We start from the raw sequence: 23,741 nt of genomic DNA, 5'->3' as shown, positions 1-23,741 counted from the left end.
CATGAGCTGGAGATAGTGGCATGCTATAGAGTGGACAGAGACCTCCTGCAGCAAATTGTTGAGCTGTACAGGCCACGCCTCACACACAGAACCAACAGAGGGGAACCCATCCCAGTGGAAACCAAGGTATGTGTTGGCCTAAGAATACTAGCAACAGGTACCTTCCAGAGACCAACTGGTGATATGATGGGGATATCACAGGCATCAGCCTCCAGGGTACTGCACCAGTTCCTGGATGCCATGTCAGCACATGTGGGTGAGCATGTATATTTCCCCAATGCCCGTGAGGTATTGGCCAGCAATATGCGTCTCTTCCAGCAAATAGCGGAATACCCTGAGGTAGTGGGTGCAATAGACTGCACGCACATACGCATCAAAGCAAAAGCCAGTGAGCGGGGTAGGGCCTACATTAACCACAAGGGCTTCCCCTCCATCAACTGCCAGGTCATGTGTGATGCCCAGGGCATAATAATGAATGTGCGTGCTGGCTGCCCTGGGAGCTACCATGATTCCCATATCTGGAATTTGACGCAGCTGTACCAGACATTTGCCAATGGGGACATCCCACATGGTCACCTAGTGGGGGATGCAGGTTATGCACTGGAGCCGTGGCTGATGACACCCATCAGAAATGCACACACACCTGAACAGGAACGCCATAATGAGGCACATGCACAAACACGTAATGTAATAGAGCGTGTGTTTGGGCTGCTCAAGTCACAGTTCCGGTGCCTGGACACATCTGGTGGAGCCTTGCAGTACTCACCAACTACATGTACCCAAATTGTCATGGTATGTGCTATGCTACATAATATGATCCTCCAAAAACAGCTGCAGCAGGGCCAGCATAGGGCTGGGACAAACAGCCCCCCACCATTGCCAAGGCCATCACAGGCAGAGCATGACTCGGAGGAGGAACAACCTGAGCCTGCCCCAGTAGGCAGAAGAAGGCATGCCCAGTATGCCCTGGCCTTGGCAAAGAGGCAACGCATAGCACATACACTGGCTCAGTAGGAACCCTGGGAATGATACCCCTCTCTGACTCACTCATATAGTAACAGGGATGCCTAACATGACACAACTTGCTCTCAGACATATACAGGGAGTGTAGTATGTGCATCCGACAGAGGCAGCCCTGCAGCACCACCTGAGGCATGATTGCCATGTGTTAAGCAATGTAACACCATGTAGTATATGCAAACATGAAGACCCAACCTAACATCTCACCCTCACCAAGCATGATGCCACACTATGAAGACAACAAGATCAAGTACAATAATTGGCTGAGGTATTGCTGTTAGCAAGGGGGAACACATGGCTGACAGCCTGGGCTGACATGCCAAGCAATACATGATGCCCCACCTGCTAGGGATGGCATGCACCCAGCACACCTGGCTGTGTAGATACTGGCAAAGGCTGTTGTCACCCCCACTGTGCCTGGAATAGGTAAGTCTGGAAACACAAACCCACCACCATAGGTAGCACAAGGGATAATAACCTGGACGTAATGCTACCCAACGCCAGAAGTCTAACCTGCAAGGTGCATGCAGACCAAACCCACCACAGCATGGAGAATGGTAATATGTGTTCTGTAACAGAAACCTGGGCAAGGCCCAGAAGAGCACCCTAATACTACCAGGTTATGCCTCATACCATGCTCTACAGCTCCGAAACATGGAACACATGACAATAGGAATGTAGCTACCAGTAATTATCAAGAATAACCACACTCCCAGGTTGGTACCACAGCAAGAAGCAGCATGGACTATCCACGGGCAAGTAACACTGTCTCAAACTGTGTACCTGTTTGAAGCCTGCTACAGACCAAACACACAAACCCAGGTACCTCAGCCAGCCTTCCTGAAGACACTTCAGAGTATGAATGTCTCAACAAATACCAAACAAGGCACACACAAAGTATGACATAGGTGGCAATCCATTATGTATGGAAGAAGTTATCATGGACCTAGGGACACAAGTGGACGGTAACCTGTCATGTGACACTCACATTGCCAAGGTGGCCAGGAAGACCTGCTATATTGCCCACCTTAATATGAAAGGATGCACATGTAGAGCTACAGAGGTCACTGTGCCCCCATACTCTTCCTTTATCAGGTCCATACGTGACAACAATGCCCCAGTTCGGATGTACCTTACCTTACACATGCAGCAGTCAGAAAGACCCCAAATGTACCCCACCAACAGGATAAAGGGTCCAAACATTGGACATCTGCAGCCTGGCTGAAGAAACCACAGCCCAATTCAGAAGCATACTGCACAGTCAGAGGTGATGTATGCCTGATGTACAAGGCCATGTCCAATCCAGAATGAATGGACATGCTCCACTGCAGAAACCCCAAATCCAGCAGACACACCACAGTGAGATATCTGAACCTCTACACATATATTAATAGGATGTGCTGGAGGGACAGATCCATAACCCAGAGGCTCCTGACACTCTGGAACAGAATCCCAGTCCATGATAGGCTGAGCTCCACACACAAACTTAACAAGAGAAATCTGGTGAAGTGCATTGGAGATAGTAGGTGTACACTGGGGGCCATCCCTGTGTCACATCTAGGAAAGTAAACCCTAAGTGGGCATAATATGCACATTGCAAGGTGTGTTGAGACCCACACACAGTCTGTCCTTGCTCAAACAAAGCCAGGGCAGATAGCCTAGTATGAACCTATGAACCTATGATGATACAAATTGTGCAGGACACAAAGGATTATCACACACCTGTCCTACCTGATGGTAGGAACCATGGTGATAATCCACAGATGTGCTCTGCAGGACTCTAATATCACAAACAATACACCAAACCCACACATATTGCCAACAGCCTACCGAACAGATTCCTTCCAACCTCCCCACCAGCACCTAACTGCCAAATATCTATCCTAGGAGAGTGCTGGCCCCCCAACATTGCAGATGCTGAGGTAACAGCCAGCATCCACAAAGCACAGCACACAGCATCAATGGTACCAGATGGTGTCCTGGGTTGTGTCCAACAAGTACTGTAAGAAGAATGGAACAGCAAATAGCATTACTGTGCACTATCAGTCCTACCACTGGATATGTACCCAAAGAGCAGTGTACAGCAACAGTGGTCCCACACCACAAAGGGGGTGCCTGAATGGATACTGCAAACTATCACCCCTCAACCCCGACTATCTAGGTTGGCAAAGTAATGGAGAGGATGATCATGGATCCCATGAATAACGAGATTGGGTACCTACAGACATTGGACCCTACCCAGTGTGGCTGTCATAGGGCAGATTCTGCCCCTTACACATGTCTGACATGTGAAATGTGCACCAAGCCCATTGATGTGGGGAATGTTGATCACATAGCCTATCTGGACCTTGCTAAACCCTTCCATACAATACCCTAGTTGGCGGTACAGATAAGCTCACCAGCCTAACTATAAACCCCATATGCAAGTAGATGGGTTGCAAACCAGCTCAAGGACAGAACTGACCTGGCAGACATGCTGTAGCCATGGCAGACTGCAAACCAGGTACAACTGGCATCCCACAAGGCATGGTCCTGAGACCTCTCTTGTATGCTATATATGTCACATAGGTACAGGCCAACATGGACGGACTTTGTCTGAACATGTTTGCAGAGGACTACAAACTGGCCACCATATCGGACCCTCCAGCTGACACAAGCAACCTACAAAAGGCACACATAGAAACACACAAGTGGTGCCACAGCCATGTCAACAAGCTAAATGCAGAATAGTGTATAGTCAAGAAGCCAGAAATTACCACATAGGTGTTAACCCAGTAAGTACATCAGGAGAAATAAGAGACCTGGGGACACAAGGTGATAGATATCCTGCATGTGACAACCATGTGTCTGTAGTGGTCACAGAAACATACCATATACCCACCTAATCATGAAGGTAAGCACAGCTTGGTTAGGGTAGGTCAATGTGCCTCTCCAGTCATCCATCAGCAGCCTCACAATTGTGTACAATGGCCCTTCAGGGATGTACCGTAGCAGACACCTGCAGCAACTGGAAAGACCACACAAATACCCCACCAGGAGGATTGCAGAGCTGTAACAGATGCCATGTGTTGCCTGAGTAAAGAAACTGCAGCTCCACACAGTGCCATACTGCCTGGCTGGAGGTGAACTGTGCCTGATGTATAGAGCCATGACCAACCTGGTATCAATGGACCTTTAGCACCATGTAAACACTGAATGCTGGTGACCTATGCAGCTGACAGGCCTGAACCCCAGCACAGACATAAACAGGACATGCTGTACCGATTGGTCCATAACCCAGAAGCTCACTCCACTCACGACTAAACTCCCACTACAGGATATCCAGGGAGTCCCTCAGTGACTGTCATCCAGAGGAATCATGATGACTGGATGGGAGATGGTAGGTGTACCCTGGATATCACCTGTATGTCGTGGGTAGACAGAGGCATAGCACACTAACCGTGACATATGTCATGGCAAACACCAGTAAATGTGTGTTGAAGGACAAACACTCTCTGACTAGCATTACAAATGGACTAGGGCACATGGCCATTGTTTGTCACTGTCCACACAAGTTGTGGAATACACTGACAATGTCGAACAATCATGTACTATGCTGTCCATATCTGAACAAAATGCAAAATGCTCATATCTGCACAACTGGCCCTCAACCAATCTGGTGTGCTCACTATAAATATTACAAGCAGTGATAGGACTGAAACCGATTATACTGTCCACCACAGTGAAAGTACTGTACCAGTACACTATACGACAATACAACTGTTTGGTCAGCAGGAAAGGATGATGACAACTGTATGCAAACTATCCCATGGTGACCCTTCAGGCACAGCATAATGCCTGTTAGGTTCAGACACAAAGCAGTTGGGCAGTAAGAACACAACTTGATGTCCAACACTCAACTGTACATGTGATATATAGATGGCGCCCACACACAAACACAAATGTGGTGGTCCACAAATCCCAACATAAGGAAAGGTCACACTGGGCATGCTCGCACACTTAGATAAATGAGATGTGGCAGTCAAGAAGCCATACAAACTGTGAACTGGGCATGCTCACACACTTAGGCCATGTCACAGTTCAGCAGTTACACACACATATCTGGCATTTCTATGTGTTAACACAGGAACCTCCCACAATACAGACATCTGCCCAGTGCACACAGTGAAGTTACAACAGAGACATAAGTAAAGTACTGGATCCCACTCATATGCAAACATCTCCCACAGTACACACGTTGTTTATAGAGATAGGGAAGGCTATGGCAATAAAGACCTACAAACAGTATATGAGCAACAGATACTTGCATCTGACAGGTAAACATATGGCCGTAGAGTGCAATACCTGACTGTTGTCCCTAGGGAATACAGAAGGCTATCCACAGTGTATTTGGCATCTGCCTCCACAGTACAGTAGGCCACTGTGCCTGTGCAAAGTTAATGCATAGATATGCTCTCCCCTGTAGTGATGGATAGTCACAGATGTACATACCTCTTCATCCATAATGATGTCAGCACACTATACATATGTCAGGAGCAGAAATTATACCCAATAATGTAAATAGCGCGCTCCGCTACTGCATCTCTAGCAAGTGTCATAACATAGTTAGGTAGAGGTTTGAATCCTGCAAGCGCCCAGTGTGTGGGGGAGTAGTGTGTACAATTCCATGTGTATGAGAAATGTCCCTTTTGGCAACTATTACTACACAACACATGCTGCATATTCCCCTGTCTAAACACTGATGATGTCAGCACCCTATAAGTACAGCAGGAGAAAGCAATTCCCCCAGTAATGCAAATAGCGTGCTCTGCTAATGCGTCTCTCACAAGTGTCATAACATAGTTAGGTAGGGGTTTGAATCCTACAAATGCCATGTGTATTCTTGTCACACAGTTTGTCCATGTGTGTGGGGTGTTGTTCCCAATATTGCACGACATACATTATATCAGTAATGTTAATGCACACATGATGTATGTGTGTGCCACCTACACATATGTACCTGTGAACTGCAAGAGTTCCCATGTCCGAAGCCTGCCTAATGTGAATACATGGAATATGCATCAGACAACTGTATGACTGTGGTGTTCTGTGCAGGGGCTGCATGTGGTATGTGACTATACAGTGTGGGTTGTAGATGGTGTCATCCCTCCAGCGAGGGATACATGATTGGTCTGGACCATATAGTCCACATGTTGGTGATGAACAGGTGCAGCATGTTGTCACCACTTGTGGGAGTGGTAACAGGTTGTTCCATAGCAATGCAGGGAATTAATGATAAGAACCCTTCAGATAGGGTCTTGCAGCTAGAATAATGCTCAGACTGTATGTTAGGGTAGTCACAGTACAACCATATAATGGTGTGTGTAGAGACCGTCATATTCCCAGTGTTGTCAGGAAGGCCAAGTGGCTTTCCTGGGTATGGGAGTGTGGTGTGTGCCAAGCTATGAACCTGAAGGCAGTCTAACCCACTATGTGTTGCACATGGAGAGGCTCTGATGCTTTGTGCAGTGCCACCAACCTGGGGGTGTGTGTATCTGAGGTGCCTTTGGATACACCCCCCCTGTTCTGGTTTGGTGCATGTGTAGGGGATGACAAGCATGGTATCAGGAATGATCTGGCACTGATGGTGTGCACCTGGGAGCCTTGTACCAGGAGTCTGTTACTGCACGGATATTGCTGTACCCCATGCTAAGGACAGTTTCCACTGCATGCATCTTGAGGTTTACACTGCTGCTGTTGAGTAGCATTGCTATTAGTATCCTATCCCGTGTGATACCTGTGTAGGTGGCTATGTAATGTCAGCCTTGCATACAAAGGCACTATGTGTGCAGCAACAGCCTCTGCCAATATACAACAGCCCATGGGTGACAGGTGTACACTGTCCCAAGCAAAGCAATGTGGCTTGTCCAGCATGTAATCCCACACTGACAGGCATTGGATCCCCTTTGAATGTCACTGAAAGATACGTTAATTGCAGAAACTGATGATCCTGTCTACATATTGTGGCAGCATTCATGGTGAGGGTGAGATGCTACTCAAGGCCAGGGTCATACCAGCCTGTGCCACAAGCTCAGAGAGCCCCTCTATGTCCCCTAACATGTAGTCCAGGGAGGTGCATCAGAGGTCATACACACTGGCACAGACAATGACTGAGTCATACTTCTACATGCCTTGGAGTGACCGGTATGCTTGTGTTATGTGGTGGATCACAGTGCCCGACGGGCAGCTCAGCATGACCGTCACCTTGTTCAGCCTGGGAGCAGGACCTCAGTGTACATGACGATAGAGGTACCTCATACAACTGTAGCAGGTGTGTTGTCTAGCCATATGGCCTGTGACTGTTTGGCACACAGGCTTTGTGAGCTATGTGTTGCATGTGCTCTGCTCTGGCTTAACGTTTGCTTGTGTGTCTGCTTTGCAGGTGTCAGCTGCTCAGGCAGGATGCTATTCTGAGAGCCCAATAATGTACCTGTGTGTTTCTGTGTTTGGATTGCAGTCGTGGCAGATCTATGGGAGACTGGTACTGTATTCACTGTAGTATCCCACTCCACCTGACAGGGAATGCCAGTGCTGTGTAAACAGAGCTTAGCCCCCAGTTTGGCTATGTGGCTGCATCTCTCACATGTGTTGTATGTGTATGGGAAGGGGAGATGGTTGTCTGTGTACATGAGGCAGCTGTAACATTGCCACATGACTGACAGATTCACCAACTGGACCTGAGAGTAGATCGACAGGTGACCTTTGTACATGCTACCATAGCATTGTGACTCCCATACTAAGTAACGACACATAGGGCCAATGGGGAACAAGGTATTCAAGGTGATTATGTGAGGGTGTAGTGCTCCTGATTTGTTAGTGCTGGCATATATGAATGCTGTCTTGAGCAAATGTGAGGTAAGTCATATGCAATGTGTTACAGGCAAGCTACATGCAAACAGGACAAACAGTGACGTTCTGTCAAATGACACATGGACATCAGTACAGTAAGCAACACAGATGTCACTAGGGATCCACAGAGGCACTGTATATCTGCACTGCAGGTGGAATCAGTGTTTCAGGAACATAACAGGCAAACATGCATACAAACAAAGCTACAGTCAGCAGGCCTGTATGTAGACTATGCTACAACAAACAAGGTGTACGACTTCCAGTAGGTAACAGTGCATATATGCAGGCACTATAAGCCAGTACCCAGACATTCACAGGTCACACTGGGTCCAGCCGCACCCTACACAAGTGTATAGACCGCCTACCTTTGTAATGTTGAATAACTGGCGTGATACCCAAGTGCTCATACCTGTAATAATACACATGTCAAATAACAGACACTGAGCCCTCACTCAGCAGTTCCAGACTTAGTATGATGTATGCTACCTGTCCTGTCACCACAGTATCCTTGACATGTATGGACACTCTCCCTCCTGTCATAGTTAGTTCTGTGTTTTGGTGCTGTCATGCATGGTATGAGGTGTGACCTTGTAGTGCTAGTGTGCACTTGTGAGCCTTTAACCTGTTGTGTAGAACTGCACAGATATCAACATCCTGAAACATCTGCATTGCAGAGTCGTGTGTGGACAGCATGCAACTCGCAGTTGACATGGCCATCATTGAGTATCAATATGTACATTGTTGTATCCCCTGTGCTACCTATGTAGGTGGCCATCCCTTCACAGCCTCACCACCAGTATGCAAAGATGTGCAGACAGAACACTGTGGTAATTACTATGGGTGTACAAAACAATACAATGACATTCATACTGTAACTGCATCAGGCATGCTGGTATATACCCACAATGCTATCATTACACTGTACTGTTGTCAACATCATACTCAACCTGTGCATCAGCACCATGTTAACCTGTTCCTGCACTGATTTTGCAGATTGCAGGAGGTGGCACAGTTTCATCATATGCACAGGGTGTGTACCTGGTATGCCTGAGTCTGCCACTGATACAACCAATTGACATGTCTGTGTGTGTGTGTTGGTGAGGGACAGCAGTACAAGATGGGGCAATGTTGATGCAGTGTGTGTGTGTATGCGGTAGCCCTAGGTGTTATCACTTTGCATGTGTGTATGAATGCACACAGTCCCACCTCATGGCTGCCATATACAGGTGTTTGTGGACAGCCACAGACTGTACCTGTCAGGTCATACAGATCACTGTCTGTGGCCACAGACACAGTACCTGTGCCTGGCAGGGGTGCTACAGACCGTATCAGGTACTAAGCCAGACTGGGTACTGTCATCAGAAGCAGGTGGTTGTTGACTGGAGACAGGTCCCTGTTGGGACTGTCCAGCGCCATGTGCACATGGTCTCCTGGGGCAGTCTGATGACAGCACAGACCCAGCATTGCTGGGGCTGCTGCTGGCACTATGTGAGTGGCCGCGGCCCTGTTGTCGTCCGCGACGGCTGCCAGCTGCTGCTGTTGCTGCCATACGGCCACGTCGACGCCTCAACCATCCACCATTGCCCTGGCTCATGGACATGTAGTTGTGGAACAGATCTAATGTGTCCCCCCAATGTCTGTCAATGACCTCAGTGAAGTTGCGGATGGCAGCCACAACATCAGGCATACTGTCACTCATGGCTGTGCAACATGCTCTCAGCTCCCTCAAACCCTGTCTGGTGTACCGTTCCATACGTGACTGTGCCTGCATTATAGCCCAAAACATAGCTGAGGTTGAAAGACCTCTGTGGGCATGTCTGACAGGGGCGGTACGCCCACGGATGCTCCCACGAGAACGCATGGACGTCTGCCTGTGTGGTACCGTGTCAGGACCCTGGCCATGGCTGCTGTGTGGGGATGCATGTGCCACCGGTACCACATTACCCTGGTCAATGCCCACTGTATCCTGTCCATCACCTAGGGACATTGGTGACAAAGGATGTATTGGCAGGATGACTATGCGCATTGATGGGGTTGACAGCTGTGTAGTGTCAATTTGACTGACCAATGACGGACCCTGGCACACCTACCTGTGCCATTACACAGGTATCATCATTATCACTATACACAGCAGCTGATTCAGGTTCCCTGCTGCACGACACCAGAGCAGCATCAGAACCTGTGGGAGTAAGACAGGAAACACAGTTTACAATGTGTACACAATGTCACCACTGATACACACATGGGCACATGGGCACATGCACACATGGGCACATGCACACATGCACACATGCACACATGGGCACATGCACACATGCACACCTGCACACATGGGCACATGCACACATGCACATGGGTACACATGCGCACATGCACACATGCACACATGCACATGGGCACATGCACATGGGCACATGCACACATGCACACATGGGCACATGCACACATGCACACATGCACACATGCACACATGCACACATGGGCACATGCACACATGCACACATGCACACAACTCAGTATATGAGATATCAACCCACAGACACAAACACACCTGCAATCAAACACATTGCACTACTGCTTCAGCCTATTATTACTATTAGTACCAAGAGTATTGAAGGTAATGGTATTACACACTCACCAGCATGGATAGGCTGCCTTGCTGTTACACCAGAGGGACCTGCAGAAAAGAGACATTTATTGTCAGTGGGCACAACTGTGCCAGTGATACTGTGGGCATGATACAGTTCAGTAGTGCAACAGTTAGCTTCCACAGGTGTACTGCAGATATTGAGGATATCACTCTTGCACAATAATTACAAAGATTACAGCTACAAAATGAGGATACACCTCACACATGCATAACCTAACAGTGCACAGAATGGTCAAGTATACACATGGCATGTTACCTGCATGCTCTGTGTCCTGCTGCTGTGTGGCTCCAGCCTCCATCATTACACATGTATGCTACTGCTGTTGCTGTTGTGCTGGAGCCACAACACTTAGGAGTAGTCCCTCCAGTCTGGTGAGGGGGGGATGTCTAGCCACCCCACCACCTGTGGCAAGCTGCTACCTGTGGATATCCAATGCACGCTGATGGACATTTCTAATTAAATCACTGCAGTGATGGCGTACCTGCTCATATGTCCGGTTATGTGTGCCTATGTCATTTTCCTGACGGACCAGGTCTTGCCACAGTGCAGCCCTCTCCTGCTGGTTCTGGCTGGTGCGGGAAAAGAGTACAGCAAAATCCCGCACCAGGCTCTGGTGTATCTCCTCCTCCTCTGCAGCGGAGTAGACAGGGTTCCGCTGGTGAACCATAGCCCTAAAAAGGAGAAGGAAAATATGTCAGCAATATCTGTCAGCAAACTATGGCACACATAATACACATAATACTCGACTGCAGTGATATAACTTAAGCACCATATATAGCATCTGTCTGTCTATTGTGGGATACGCATGTAAATGACCAGATATCAGTGCTCATCCGACAACTGTGCAACAGTACCTGGCACACTCCATATGACAGACTAGTATACTGCAGCAGTCAACACACTGTTTCAGGTACAATACACAACCTCACACTAGGGTTTGTATCAAGGTACTGTATGGGGAACATTATCAGCCCATGCACTGCACACAATGCACGTTACATATTTCACTGGTAATGCACACTACTCGTACTTGCCATAACCCTACCTACACCACAGTGACATACAGGGTAACACAGCACAACATATGGCAATGTAGTATGTGTTGATCACAATACCTTACACACCTGTCTCTGGCCTCACACCAAGGACACACACTACCATGACAGACAGACAGTCATGGTGAGCAATCACACCAGTACACAACATGCACCCAGTCACTAGCACACTCATTCCACCTCACATATTCCATTTGCAATGTGTTTATGGGTGTGCATTGTGTCTTAGGTAGATAGTGTGCTTTTGGCCCTGGGCCTACAGCAGCATACTGTTATGCTACCCTGCCCCTTGTGACACATGTGTTATGATCGTACCTGCTCCTTACAATCAGTTACACAGGGTGACTCATATGGCATATTACCTATCTGCATAACATTCAGCAGGGGTATGTCTGACATCTACTCATGGGGAGCCTTGCTTCTTAATTCTGTGTGGTCTACTACAGGGTATGTCGTATCTGTGGGTAGGGTCCTGTACCTCCACCATGTGCTCTATACTGCAGTGACAAGGACAACAGACATAGGTAATTTGTGTTGTGGATGTTGGAGGTGTTACCATGGTTGTTAGACAACTGTCATGGGTGTGACCGAACTATGTATATCCAGCAGTGGTAACCTCTATGTAGGTAGTCTGTGTGCGCTCTGTGGTGTTTGAGTGCATTGACACAGTTACTTGCATATGTCTGTGTCCTCCATATCTGTAGCTGTCATGGGAGGTACATACCGTGTAGGACATTGTGGGGTGTAGAGGGGTACAGTGACCTACATGTCCATAGCTGATACACCATGTCCGCTGACATTCCATGTACAGGTATTACAGGACTAGTGTGCCACTGTGTATATCAATGTGGAGCCTATTGTACACTTGTTGCCCCTGTTCCCCCCTGACACATGCAGTGGTGGGCAGGCATGTACATATGTGGTGGTTACTGGTGTCAATGTTTTTGAATGGGGTATGCTACTCCAGTATCCACATTGGTGTTCACTCCATGCCTTTGACACCAGGCACCTGTTGCAAGACATCTGCACACATGTGCCTCACACAGTCGATATATATATATATATATATATATATATATATATATATATATATATATATATATATATATATTGATATATTTATATCTGTATATAGATATATATGTGTTTGTATATATGTATATAAAATATGTATATATAGATGTAGATATATACATATAGATGTGGGGAGAGAGGGGGAGAGTCTGAGAGAGAGACACAGGAGAGTGAGAGTGTGAGGGGTGGGACAGAGAGAGAGAGATAGTCATATACAGACATATCTGTTGTCAGTCAGATCTGTCTGTATATGTATATGTCTCGACAGATATCTATATATGTATGTGTGTATTACATATATCTGTATGTACATATTCTACCAATCTCGATGTCTGTGCAGTAAGTGAGAACCTGGTTCAAGGCTCCTGAGAGCACACCAGTGGTACCAGGCTATACCCCGTATCATGCTTTTTGGCCCCAGGACTCGGGACAAAACAAAAAGGGAGGGGGTGTGTCCATATTCATGAAGGACACCCACACCACCAGGTTAGTGGCAACACATGAAGCATCACAGACCATCCAGGTGCAGATAACTGTAGGCAAACCTGCTATACAACTGGTAGCATGTTACAGACCACCCTCCCAATCTCAGGAACCACAGTCAGCCTTCCTGAAGACATTGGAGGATATGAATGTCCCACCACACACCATCATATTGGGAGACTTCAACTACCCTAACATACACTGGGTGCATTATTCTACCCCAAACACCCTAGCCCAAATGTTCCCGGAATTCACTAAGTCAAATGCAATGGAACAGCTAGTCACCTCTCCCACAACAGGAGATAATATACTAGACCTGATCATCACAAACGTGGTGACAATGTGCTACACACCAGAAGTATACCCCTCACTGGTCACATCTGACCACAGACTAATCCCCCTGGATATACATATCCCACCTCCCCCACAACACAAAAGACTACAGTGGGAAACCTCTCACATGCCGACTTTACACTTCTTATAACTGAGTTGGTATCCTTATTGCCCACTGGGCCAGTGGAAACCACTTCCCACAATGCAGACACCTTCACATATGCTTTCTACGGACATCTCCAAGAATGCATGGATCATGCAATCACAAATAAAACCATAACCCTCTCCACCAAGGGCAGGCATCCTGTCTGGTGGACCCCAGCATTGAACAAATTGTATAGCAACAGAAGGTAGCTACTGCACGGCAGAGCATAATTCCATAGAGCTACGGCATCTCTGATCAGCAGTAGTAGAAAGATACGTTTTGTCGTACAAACATGCAAGGCCAACAATGAGAGGGACATTGCTATGGACACTACAGATAACCACAAGGCCTTCTTCTGCTATGTTACACACCTGGGTGGGAACCCTCAGATATGTTCACAGTTAGTTCACAGTGACAAACGCTACACTGAACACCCAGATAATGCCAACATTCTGGCAGACAGGTTCAGTGCAGATTTCTCCCCTCCCTCACCCACACATGAGGAATTACCCTCAGCAAAGCTGTAAACACAGCATCAATGGGACCCGACGGTATTGCAGGTTGCATGCTATGTGAACTCCAAGAGGAGCTACACATGCACATTAAATGCTATTCAACCATAGCCTTACTACAGCATATGTACCTGGACACTGGCATACAGCAACAGTAGTCCCACTCCACACAGGAGACACCTCTACAGACCCTGGTAACTACCGCCCCATAAGCTTAACCAGCCTGGTCTGCAATGCTATGGAAAGGATCATTATGGAACTCATACACAGAGACATTGGGGACTTAGACACTTGATCCCACCCGGTTTGGCTTTGTAGAGGGCAGATCCTGCCTTATGAACCTGGTTGACCTTTTCAATTCAGTCACTAGAGCCATTGACAAGGGCACAGCGGTCCATACAGCCTACCTGGACTTGCCTACGGCTTTCGACACAATACCGCACTCTGGCATCATAGACATGATCAACAGCTGAAATGTAAATCCATATGTAACAAGATGGGTTGCAAACCGGCTAACGGATAGAAACCCTACAGTCAAACTCACTGGTGCCATGTCAGACTCAGAGCCAGTCACAAGTGGTGTCCCACAGGGCTCTGTCCTGGGACCGCTCATGTTCGGCATATAATTCTCAGATGTGGAAGCAGACATGGGAGAGTAGTGGCTGACAATGTTCAAAGATGACTGCATACTAGGCGCCATAGTCGATACACCAGCTGACACATACATCCTACTGACAGGCCTCACGGACACCAACAACTGGTGCCGGAGTCATGGCCTTAAACTGCATGCCACGTAATGTATACTCATACCCTTTTGGACGGACAGGGTACCCACATATTATCACATAGACAGTAACCCACTGAGTACAGACAAAGTAATCGGAGACCTGGTGACACTGATTGATGCTGACCTACTTGTACATTGCACTACAACCTACATTGCTATGTGCACACAGCTACCGTCACATACATATGTATGTGGAGCCTTCAATGACAGTTGAAGTATGTCCCCGGCCCTATGCACATCTTCATATACATAGATACAGACCAATAACACATCTGGAGGGTTCACAGTATGTAGAGTATTATAGTAGTACTTTACATTACCTGTGTTTGTTGCAGCTGTTTGTGTAGGCTTGCAGTTACTTGGCCCTTGGCCTGCTGTCAGCCTCTTTGTTTTGTTGTTACAGTTTTTTTTTTCTTTCTTTCTTTCTTTCTTTCTTTCTTTCTTTTTTTTTTTTTCTCTCTCTCTCTACCTCCAGCGGGTGCAATGACAGTATTGCATGTGTGGACTGGGAGTACAGGATGCTTTTGTAGGTATCTGCACATGTCCATGTGATGGCCTCTGCACCAATTGTTAGCCAGCATTTACTAATTGCATGCAGCCTGTTGTGTAGTGATTGCAGTTCTCACTGTGATTACAGGACAGTGCTATAAAAAGGTCTGTTAGGTAGGCATAGCCCTTTCAGATTATCAGGGTGGGGACCATGCTGGTTTGCTGTGGACACTGTTCTGTGAGTGTAAGGGTTGGTATGTCTCTCATATTTCAGACTGTGTTGTAGACACTGCAATGCATGTTGTTCTGTAAGCTGAGTATTCCTTCCTCCAGTGTCCTCTTCTCCATGTGTATGTAAACTGACACCTACAACTAGTAATACTGTGTATATGGGTGTGTGTGCTTTCCTGTGGGGATTGTGGTGTAACTGGTATATAGCAGTGGCCCTTGCAATCTGTTGCTATGGCTTCAATATTTGGCCTTTACATTCACTCGTTGTATGCCTGCTAGGTGTCTTTCCTGTAATGTGTTGCTATGGCTTTCCTATTTTCCATTTACATTCACAGCTTGTAATGCTTGCTAAATCTGTTTGGGCAGCAATTCCCTATGTGTTTGTTGTGGTAGGGTGTTACTGCATGCAGTGTGGTCTGGCCATGGTGTGGGCCTTGACACTTACAAGGGTATTTGATCATGCTGCTGAGCAGGCCTCAGATACTCTCCGAGCATCTTTTATCAGCCTCATGGAATGGTACATAGCAGTGGGTTACTCCAATGACATATTCTGATATTCTGCAGTTGTGACTGTGGGTTATTTCAAGCATATGTATTAGTACACCATTTGTGACGTGCAGGTGGTGCATACCTTCAATCAGTCATAGTTACCATTGCATGTGTAGTTACACCTTTCTGCCTACTGTTAGTACATTTGACAGGGTGTCAGTGGGGCACAGTTGACATTTGTTTTCACATTAGAGACATCCCTGTAACTCAGTCACAGTTGCTATGTCTGATCTCTTAACTATTCAACTATGGCAGTGTTTATCCTGCTCTGAGTATGTGTGTGGCTTGCCAAATGCTAGTGACATTATTACCTAGTAGCTACCAACTAGCATGACTATTTCTCAGCACACAGTACTATTTTACAAATCCACTAGATTTGACAGTAAATATACATGACATGCTTTGTGTACTAGACTTGCTATATTCCCTTTACATTAATTCCTACTATTTTATGATATATTTCTTTCAGCACAATGTTCTTGTATAGCAGTCATGGCTTAGTGGTAAGTCATGCAGACTAGTGTTTCCAAGGTCCTGGGTTCGAGACTGAGGGAGGTATTTTATTTTGCTGCTGAGAATACTACAGGCCTTGTCATTCAGAGTGACTAAGGCACTTTTAAGCAGTTGTAAGCGGGTTAGCGCTGGTTTGCATGGAGGTCACGATGCGCACTGCCGCTTAGCTGCACACACGCTAGCTAGCACAGCGCACTCCCGCTTACTACTGCTTAAAAGTGCTTACTCTCACGCACACCCGCTCTATTTTCGTTTAAAGAAAAGAAAATGGGGAGATAGGAAAGTGGTGAAAAAGGGGGCACAAAGAGGGTAGGACAGTAGGAAAACAAGCTCGGGTTTTGCAGGAGGGATGTAGGAAAGGCCCATAGCTGCCCATTTCTTCATCAGCAACAGCTGTGCATATGTTTGTAATTTGGTGTGAAATTTGAAACCTTCCACCCCTGAGAGAGGTGTGAGGACAACAATAATATTTGTTGTACAGCCAATTGTAATTGTCAGTTTACATGTCCAGCAGATGTGTGCAAAATGGGCAGCTATGTATGGGCGAATTTTTGTGGGTACAGAGTGCCCTTTTTTTTTTTCAGGTGAGAGTGGTATGTCAGGTACAGGAAGTCAGTATAGCTGGGGAGGTAGGTAGGGGAGGTTAACAGACAAGACAAACAAGACGCATACAGGGGTGGTGTATGACACATGTGGGGTTACACAATTGACGGGTACGGATGTTTGGATATCTCGAGCCCATGAGCCCACAGATGGCAACAGTGGAACTGAGATCCCCACCCATGGGCAGTTGCCACTGAGCCTTCACTGCCCAGGACTGGGCTGTGCTGGGGGCTGTGTAGGCCAGGCAGCAGGCATGCCCATGAGTTGTGCTACCCATGCCTCAAGCTGGCATAGGGGTTCAAGCACAGCGTGCGGATCTCCCACGCACCACAGTCCGGACACTACGGAGGGTGAGTGGATGTTCTCCTCCGCCATGCTTGCAGATGGGGGACAAGCCCCATCCCCTGCAGCACTTCCACCTGCAGGTGGCACAGGGCCACCGGAGGTGGGTCCAGCCTGGGCACTACTGCCAGGTGCACTCGCCAGCTGAGGTGGGAGAGGTGGGTCCGCTGGAACCCGCCTTCCCTGTCGTCCTATGTTTTGCATTATTTTATGACAGTTTGGGTTAGTAACGTACAATACCATTCACAATTAGTTGTAACAGCATGCATTAGTATTCCCATTAACCAAACACCCATAAATTCAAGCCATTGAACAGCAAGCATAATACATGCATAATTTGAACAACAATACACAATCCAACAACATGCAGCATTGATTGATGGCAACAGGCCATCAGGTTTGGATGTATGAACAGGGCACATGCATCAACATACATGCAAATATGTATGAACCAACAGGACAAATGTCCAGGGGTGTTAATTGTGAATGCACATACCCATTTCACGTAGAATGGATTATTTGTGGTTATAGGGTAGGGTGAAGAAATATTTCATTAACAACTTCAAATACCTATACATATGCTGTACATTTCTACTAGCTGCAGATATATACACACTACAGGTCTGACTACAGTTTCCTATGTGACAACTTATTCAGGTTGGTGATAGGAATGTTACTGCTACATCAATATACATTTTATATTTATTCATACACATTCATATCTGGCTCTGTTCAGCTACATCATCCTGCTACATTTGCTTTATATGGCTATAGACAACTGTGGATGTTTGGTATTTCATACAACCATACTATCTGCATATTGCAAACTGAGAGCAACATATCCAGATTTTGGGACACACATTCCAGCTTCAGTACTTTTTTCAACACATGTTGCTGTTTGGTTCTGCCTGTCACATTCATTTCATTCTGTACTGACTGCAGTATACTTTATTCAGGAGTTATTACTACTTTATTGGTGGATTCATACCTCTTTCTCACACTCTCTCACTTGTTTTATTTTTACAATTCAGGATGGTACTTAATTCTAGGCTTTATTGACATGTTTTACTTTTAGTTATAACAATCCTTTCCAACACTCTCACTTGTGTCATGTTTCAGAATTTAAACAGGGATATATTTCACACATGTGTTTTACTCAGCTTCTGTAGCTGTACTTTTCAGCCTGCTGCAGGTTATGTACTATTATATTACAGGTGGGACATCTTTATTTCAGACTTGTTTCATTTTTATTTTTGGATTACAGGCTGCATCACACTTTTGTAATCAAGCAATACTTGCAAACTCTCTTACACTGTTACTTGCACATTTTATTAATAAGTGACTACACTGCACTCTTTTGCAAGCTGTCATACTTATATTTTTTACAGTTACAGGGAGAGAATTACTGACCTGCCTGGTGGCGCAACCGCACCAGCCTATCGGCATAGGCTCGACGGTTCGCAGAACGGACACCTGCAGCTGCAATATAAATGAAGTAATATTGGAATACACATCTCCATAATATCAGCTAGGTTACTTTCTTACATAAATAATTACATGTAACTTACTCAGTAGTGGGGCGTTGGGCATTTGCCGGGCCTCCTGGATCCAACGGTTCAGTTGGTCCTGCTTCCATCTCTTCAGGTCCGCATGGTGGTGACGGACCTGTTCACCAGTCCTTGGTATTACTGTGTTACTGGTGAGATCATGTGCCAACCGGTCCCACGCCTCAGCCCTATATGCTCCACACAGGACCTGGCTCTGTATGAGTTGGGCCTCATGATCATGGACAAGGAGCCAAACCATATATTTGGACTCCTCAACGCCCCACCTCTGTGCTCGGAAGCAACTACCCTCTCCTACACCTGCCATCCTGACTGCAAGTCGGTTCCACAATCGGTTATGCTGTGTATTCCCACCTATGGGGCTTATATATGCCATTTTTCCCGCACTTATCTATGATTGGCCATTTTGGAATTGTATCAGCTTCACAAAACCTGCTTTGTCATGCTCCTCTTTCCATTCATTCCTATATATATGCTATTACTGCATTTCTAAAAGCAACTGTCATGGCTTAGTGGTTCAGTACTTTGACTATGGTGCATGGTATTCTGAGTTCGAGCCTGGCCATTGCTTTTTATATTTTATGACTGTCTACACAGGCTATGAGGTGTGTCTGTGTAAAGGCAGTTTTGATTCAGCTTGCTCAACGTTGCCCGCTGGTTAGCTTGTTGGTGCTGTGTGCAGCTCCGCGCAAACGGGGCACGCTGTCTTATGCGCCGTTTGGCTATCAGCACGCATATTACGCTCAGCTCAGCTACGGGCACACAGTTTCAGTGTGTTAGAATGCTGCTCAACCCCAGGCACTCATTTTACACCTGTTAAACCACTGTTCACCTACGGGCACTCATTTTACACCTGTTAAAACACTGCTCACCTACGGGCAGATATACTCAACTTGTTAGACTGTAGCTCAGCTATGGGCACATCTGACATTTGTTTTATTTTTTATTATTTCACATTTCTTCAAAATACATGGCCCATTTCATTACATTTTACATAAAATATAATTTTATATATGTACATATATGTCAGGGAATTGTTTCATGCTTATTTCGCTAAAAATAAAAATTGATGTTGTGGGGGCTCGAACCATGACTGCCTCCTCTTCAGCCAATGTCTCTACCACTATACTATTGCTTCTTGGCTTACTTTGCATATTTAGTTCTTATATGCTTTTCCACTGACTGCTAACTGTGGCTGAGCGCTGGGCACTCCCGCGCAAACGAGCGCACTCACGGGCAAACATCTTTACAACTTATAAAAAAAATATAAGATGTTCATTTATACATTTTATGTTCATAGTCTGTGGGGGCATGTGTTGTGTTGTGTTTATTCACATTTACACGGACTCTGTCATGGGGGTTTACTTTCGGGACATTTACTCTTCTGGGGGCATGTCCGTTTGCAGGGCTTGCCCTACGGACATGCCCCCTACTTTCTTACACGGACAGTGTTAGCCTTAGGTGTGATTCAGCATGCCCTCATGCATATGCATGGCATGCTGACGTCACACCGTTTAACTGCAGCCTCCGTGTAAGCCTTGTAACTCTTACACGGAGGCTTCGTGAATCCTGCCCACCAAGTACTAATTTCTGTTTAGTGACATCTTGTGGTCATCCTAATTCTAGTTCAGTGAAAGTTGTATCCATTATATAAGTACAGTATAAATATAATATATTCATGCAGCAGATCATCACAGTAAAAAGAAATAATGTAATTTATAGTGATGAAAATACTTGTTTAAAACAATATTACTGATTTTAATGTGTCGTGAAAGAAGCTGAAAACATTACTATAACTTTAATATAATGAATTAAACAGTTACTACTATGCAGAATACCTCTGATAAACAAAGAAGTACCCATGACAGTAATGGAATTTCCTCTACAGTTTCTCTGGCTCTGTAATATGCTATCTGTTATATTGCACACATAAATATTTATACACTGTCAGGCTGAATTTTGATCATTCAGTCTAAACATTTCAGGACTTGGCATTGTGAGTCCTGATATTTTAAAAGGTTACTTTCCTTAACTGATCCATTATTGTCGCTGACCTAATATATTGTTTCATATTCACATTTCATTTATGCAAGTATAAACCATTAACTTCTTTGCTAGTTATGTCTTATATTTCTTACATTTTCTAACTTTTGCAGTGTTCAAGGACTATCTGGTATTTTCTACCTTGGCTGCTTCTGAATACAGATTCTTCATGAGAACAGATAGTTTCATTAAATAAGATCCAGTAAGTAAAATAACTGATCTGCTTCTTGCAACAGACAGTGGCACACCTAAAGGTTTAATCTCATACAAAAAGTAGACCATGGGTGATCCACAGATAATGGAAGACCTGAGATATAATACAAAGAGGTAGTTAAGCATCAAGACTGTTGGTAGAATACAGAATACTTACAAATGCATAGCATGAATGAAGCTGATAACATAGTAAACAGAGAATGAGATTTGCCATACATAACATCTCGCAGTATATTAGAATACTGTTATAGAGAACTATTAATCATTTGAAAGTTGGTAAGATACAGATTAAGCATCCATACGTAAGTACACGATGCTACATTGCAATTCTATATACATAAGGACATCCACATGCAAAAACACACTCAAATTGAAATACATATTTACACAGATCACACTTGTCTATTCATAAGTAAAGGGTCTACAGATGTATTTACACAAGGTATATCCAACTGCCTACAAAAACTAAATACCCCCATAACCTTTTGGTATTACTTCAGTATACAGCTGTCCCAATGCTTTCCTTGAAATGCCATTGTGAAATCTAACACCTGATGTGATGCCCAAAAGAGATATGTAATGAATCAAAACTGTAAGGTTAAACACAGGGAACACTTCATTATTAAAATGGAAATGAAAATAAGCATGTAGGAAGTCTTATATGGGATAAAATACAGTTCACACCTCTGCTATAAAATAGTTTTTATACAAAATTATTTTTATAGACATTTTACTGGAAACTATTAACAGTGATTATAAACTTGCTCTGAGAGAAATATATTTATTGGATTTTTCTACAGATATTAATTTGCATATAACTGCATTTATATACATTACTGTATTGATACTTTAATATAAGCTGATGCCTTCTGTGCTACACAAAACAGTTTAGAGGAGACAATGCTTAAAACACCTCAATCTGCTCAACGTCTGTTGCCTTAATAATTCAGTTACTTTGCAACTTATTGGAAGATAAAATTAATGAGCAGATTTAACTCTTCAAATGCTCTGCATTTGTTAGTGAAAAATGTAATTTTATACTAAACTGACTTTTAAATCATTTCAAGCATTTTTTTATCTCTCATTGGTATGATGAATACAAAAACATGATCTGCACATTTCAGAATGTGGCAAAGAGAAGTACAATAAGCAAATTTGTAAGTACACGATATTTAAAATATAATCATAAAAGAATGCTTCCTGTACAGAAGTTAGATGTTAAATGTATGTTCCATGTACTAGAGGTATTGATAGTAAGTTACATACATTCATAATACAAACATTCACTTAAAAATACTCACTCATTTGTATATTTATTCTCATGCATAGATACGTAGAATGTATTCAGTCTCTTAACTGTTACTATACATATCAAGCATCTACTCATAATTTACAAACCCATGCACACAGTTATATCTATGCACATCCACACAAATATATTATGCATATATAAGCACATGCAATATATGCAAATATGCAATTTTAAATAGTAGCACCTTTTAATTATACTTCCCTAGTCTATTACTTTTACCTTTTCACCCATGTTATTAAATGAGTTATAAAAGTTTTATGATACATGATCTTGATATGTATTGGTGTTATGATGTCTAACAGTTAATGTGTTATAGGTGTTGTCAGTTTAATTTTCTCCATATAAATGCTTAAATACTAGAGTATTTTCTGTAGTCGGAATAATTAGAAGAAATTACTATATAAAGTGGTTTGATCAAATCAAGAAATTTGAAATGCATTATTTCTGTGATATTTTTGATATATTCAGAAATACATAATGTTATTCTTTATTATTAACATTTCCAACTTTATATTTCTATTATCTTAAATATTAATATTTCTCAATGTAATGCATTATATTGATTTTTCCTTTTAACATGACTTGAGTGTGATCTAAATAGTTATAATTAATAATATTGCTTTAAATTAAGAAGCAGTAACAACTGTTTAGCTTGATGACATTGGCATGGGTTGGTTGGTGTGTTATTTGTATGATTATATCATCAAATCGGGCAATTTGTTCCATGATGGGAGATTTGAATGTAAATAAGTTTGAAATTTTCTTTTTTTTAATCTGTCCATAACAACAATTATTAGTATTTGATTATTATATTTTAAGCTAAATCATCTTAAATCTGTGCATTTCCATGTTCTTATGAATGTTGACATATAATTGTCTCTCATTTTAAACCTCAATGGACTTAATAATTCATCAAAGAGAAGTAGTTTAGAC

The sequence above is a fragment of the Protopterus annectens genome, chromosome 10.part0, assembly GCF_019279795.1.
Source record: "Protopterus annectens isolate FY-2018-M chromosome 10.part0, PAN1.0, whole genome shotgun sequence".
Lineage (NCBI taxonomy): Eukaryota > Metazoa > Chordata > Ceratodontiformes > Protopteridae > Protopterus > Protopterus annectens.
This window is presented reverse-complemented; position numbering follows the sequence as displayed.